This window comes from Oratosquilla oratoria, unplaced genomic scaffold (genome assembly GCF_046742065.1).
Source record: "Oratosquilla oratoria isolate Oo_2021 unplaced genomic scaffold, ASM4674206v1 SCAFFOLD90, whole genome shotgun sequence".
Classification (NCBI taxonomy): Eukaryota; Metazoa; Arthropoda; class Malacostraca; order Stomatopoda; family Squillidae; genus Oratosquilla; species Oratosquilla oratoria.
Window position 1 is genome coordinate 420,001 of NW_027467754.1, and position 5,000 is coordinate 425,000.

At 42.4% G+C, this 5,000-nt stretch overlaps 1 protein-coding gene across 1 annotated transcript in view; it reads right to left on the reverse strand.

The window, feature by feature from the left end:
• The window catches only part of LOC143024096 (uncharacterized), a 48,242-nt gene that overhangs the window by 28,077 nt on the left and 15,165 nt on the right, over positions 1–5,000 (reverse strand). The gene's annotated exons all lie outside the window — the stretch shown is intronic.

Here is a 5,000-nt window from a genome sequence, read left to right on the forward strand (position 1 = left end):
GGCTCCACCGCCTCGGCGTTTCCAATGAAGACGGATGAAGAGGGGGAAGGGGGGGGAGCAAGATTATGGCTGAGGCAAGAATGGATTGATGGATGAGGCAGGCACCTCTCCGGCTCAGCCTGGATGAATGGATGGATGGAAGGATGGAAGAAGGAGGATGTAAGGGTACTTCCGTGGCGAAATGGTTTAGTGTGCGCGCGCCATTTGTGTATGTACATGTATGTGTGTGTGTGTGTGTGTGTATATGTGTGTGTGTTTGTGTTTGTATATATGTGTGTATACACACGCACATACACGCACACTCACACACACACGCACACACATACACGCACACTCACACACACACACACACACACACACACACACACACACACACACACACACACACACACACACACACACACACACACACACACACACACACACACACACACACACACACACACACACACACACACACACACACACACACATACACACATACCGACTCGGTGGCACATTTGGTAGAGCGCTGAACTGGGAAGCAGAAGTGCTCCCAGTAGCCAGTTCGAATCCTGCCCAGGGCCGAAATTATTTCGGTATCGCTGTGCCTCGGGTCGTTACTCTGACTCTCGTGGGCGGGGAGTTGGGGGTGTGTGTGTGTGCAAGGTCATAGCATTACCCATAGATCGGACCTACGAGCTCTGAGCTCTCTTCCAGGAGGGAAATAGCTGTCGATCACGAGTCCAACACGTGATCCAAAGGCCAAGTGAATACACACACACAGACACACACACACACACTCACACACACACACACACACACACACACACACACACACACACACACACACACACACACACACACACACACACACACAGACATAGACAAAAAGTGACAGGCAGAGATACTGTAGACAGGCAGGCAGATTGTTGCCAATAGCCAGCGCTTCTATCTTTGGGAGGAGGAGGAGGAGGAGGAGGCTACCACAGGAAGAAGAGCTGATCTCCTCCTTCCTCCCCCTCATTCCTCCTCCTCCTCCTTACTCCTGCTTCCTCCTCACTCCTGCTTCATCCTTCCTCTTCCTCTTCCTCTTCCTCCTCTTCCTCGTCCTCCCCCCTCCTTCCTCCTACTCCTCCTTCCTCCTCCTCCTCTTCCTCGTCCTCCCCCTCCTTCCTCCTACTCCTCCTACTCCTCCTTCCTCCTACTCCTCCTCCTCCTCCTTCCTCCTACTCCTCCTCCTCATTACTACTCCTCTTCCTCCTCGTCCTCCTCCTCCTCTTCCTCCTCCTCTTCCTCTTCTTCCTTATTCCTCCTCGTCCTCTTCCTCCTCCCCCTCCTCCTCTTCCTCCTCGTTCAGTCTGGTGACACAGAGCAGAGCATTCCCAGAGGAGGGCAGGAGGACTGATCCGAGGTTCTTCCCAGAGGGAGAGAAGGACCAGAGGACCGTTGCCGACCACTGTGGGGCAGCGGGTCTCCGTTCAGGGAAACCCGAGGCAGCAAACTATCACTGTTATTACTATTAGTAGTAGTAGTACTGGTAGTAGTAGTAGTAATTTTGTTATTACCATTGTTGCATTATATTAGTTTTATATTTTGATATGTTTGTAGTATTTTGTCATCATTAATGTTATTGATGTTTTATTATATTTAGATAATTATTTCATCATTATCATCTTAATATTATCAATATTATATTACATCATAACCATCGTAATTGTGTATGATCTTTAATGCTGTGTGTGTGTGTGTGTGTGTGTGTGTGTGTGTGTGTGTGTGTGTGTGGGTGTGTGATTCACTGTGGTCTTTGGATCACGTGCTGAACTTGTGATCAACAGCTATTTCCCTCCCGGGAGAGAGCTCAGAGCTCGTATGACCGATCTATGGATAATGCTATGACCTTACACGCAACCCCCCCCCCAACTCCTAGCCCACGAGAGTTGGAGTAACGACTCGAAGCGCAGCGATACTGAAATTATTTCAGGCCTGGGCAGAATTCGAACCCGGATCATCGTAGTGACAGTCGGTGACTCTACCAACCGCGCCACCGAGTCGTGTGTGTGTGTGTGTGTGTGTGTGTGTGTGTGTGTGTGTGTGTGTGTGTGTGTGTGTGTGTGTGTGTGTGTGTGTGTGTGTGTGTGTTCACGTGCGTGCGTGTGCGCGCGCGTGCAGAGGGATGTTCACATTGAGGCCCACGAGTCACTCATCCGCTACATAGCTGGAGCTTTGCTTTGTGACAGTGGCATGGTGGTATATTGGTATGAAGTTGGCATAGGTATGGTCGTAGTGTATTTTAGTTTTGTCTATTTATTTTTGATTTATTATTCATTTGTTTATTCATCCATTCATTTGTTTATTATTATTACTATTGTCATTATTATCATTATTCTTATTATTGTTATTACCATTATTATCACTTTGTCATAACCAGCGTTTCTGTCCATGGGAACAGAGCCATTATTACTGTGGTATTCTAAAAAAAAATCCTTATATAAATCTTTCCCTTCCAAGGATTTATATAAGGAGAGATTTTTTTTAAATAACGAATACTACTGTTAGTCTCCAGCCATTAGCGAGGGCTGCGTGACTCTTCTCCGTAGGGGTGTCACCAAGCCCTCCCACACGGAGATGGTGTGATGTTCGTGGGGAAGTTTGCCAGTAATTATGTTTGATTATTTTTTCTTTAATTGGCAACTCGACCAGTGGTCTTAGAGGCGTCTAAATTGCTCTGAATCTGGATCGAATGTTGCCTATACTACACAGCACAAAAGTGACAAAAAATTTAATAAATAAAAAATCAATAAAGATATATTTTAAGTTTTGATATTTTGGTCAACTCTCGAAATGTTTAGAAATATGGACATCGTCTGTGTGTGTGTGTGTGTGTGTGTGTGTGTGTGTGTGTGTGTGTGTGTGTGTGTGTGTGTGTGTGTGTGTGTGTGTGTGTGTGTGTGTGTGTGTGTGTGTGCGTGCGTGCGTGCGTGTGTGTGTGTGTGTGTGTGTGTGTGTGTGTGTGTATGTGTGTGTGTGTGTATTCAGTTATTATCATTATTATTATTATTATTATTATTATTGTTATTATTATTAATTTTGTTTTTTTGTTGTTTTGATCTCGTATATAGATTTTTGTAAAGTTCCCAATTGACAATTTCATTCAATTAAGAAGCAGACCTTCCCCCCCTCCCTCCTTCCACCCTCCCCATCCCCCCCACCAGGATTGGGGGGGAGGGGGGTCATGTGGTTCGGTCCATTTCAGTTAATAGAGGCTGTTAAGGCTAGTGGACACGTTCTCACACACGTTCTCACGTTCTCTATCTCTCTCTACTCTCTATTCTCTACTCTATTCTCTCTTTACTCTCTATTCTCTACTCTCTATTCTCTCTCTACTCTCTATTCTCTACTCTCCTCTCTCTCTTCTCTCTCTACTCTCTATTCTTTACTCTCTATTCTCTACTCTATTCTCTTCTTTCTTCTCTCTTTACTTTCTTCTCTTCTCTCTTCTCTCTAATCTTCTCTCTACTCTCTTCTCTCTCTACTCTCTACTCTTTTCTGTCACACACACACACACACACACACACACACACACACACACACACACACACACACACACACACACACACACACACACACACACACACACACACACACACACACACACACACACGTGTGCAGAAGCTAAAATATGTAATCAAGGCAGCGTCTGATGATAATTTATAAAGTACATGTGTGTGCGTGCGTGTGTGGCCGCGCGTATATTCGTAATCATTTGTCCCCTCCCCAAAAAATGTATATATATATATATATATATATATATATATATATATATATATATATATTTATATATATACATACATATATATATTAAACCATTTGATATGCGATTATGCGGTGTGCATGGGGGGGGGGGATTAGGGGGGTCCCCCTGAACGAAGAGAATCGCCTGGCGACAGGGAGGCCGAGGTGACGAGTCAGCTGTGGTTTCGTGTTTATCGCCAAATTTTATGATTCTCTGTCGAGTGATGACGTCGGTGCTGATATATATGTTGCGTTGCGTGCGGACCCCAACACTTGGGTCGCAGTCAGCACAAGTAGGCATACGTCTCTCTCTCTCTCTCTCTCTCTCTCTCTCTCTCTCTCTCTCTCTATATATATATATATATATATATATATATATATATATATATATATATATATATATATATATATGTATATATATATATATATATATGTATATATATATATATATATATATATATATATATATATATATATATATATAATATGATTTGGATGATGGAGAACATAAACACAGGGGAAGGCTCGGAACCCTAAACACACTAACGTTTCATTCGCGTAGAGCTTCTTCAGAGAGTGTACGGAAAACTGTAATTGAAATTTATGTGCTAAACTTAATTATCTTTGCGGATACTTGGGAAAGAAGACGAATTTGATTATATTATGAAAACCTTTGACAAACTTGGAGATCCAGAGAGAATGTTGAGGAGAACAAAAAGGAAAGCAATAAATATTTATAATCGTGGAAAGAAAGAGAGAAATGATAAGAATAATACTAAATTTGTATCAGTACCTGGCTCAGAAACGTCACCAATGATAGATAAATATTTAACAAAAACAGGTTTAAACATAGCTGAAATAACTAACAAGAGGATAGGTGATTTGATAAAGACTTCCGAAAAGAGAACCAATTCCGAAAACAGCGTCGTATACAAAATCCCGTGCAATAGTTGCTCAATGGCATATTATGGCGAGTCATCAAGGGGATTAGAAAAAAGAATTTATGAACATAAAAACGACATAAAAGCACATAGGACATCTAATTCTTTAGTAGTTCAGGCGGAAAAATTCGATCATTTACCAAACTGGAGAGGAGCTGAAGTGTTACGTAAAGGTTTTGATAAATTCACTAGAAGAATTGTAGAATCCGCATATATTTCAGCTAATAATTCATCGAATCATCGAGTAGGATTTATAAATTTAGCTAAACAAACTAGTATTCTAAT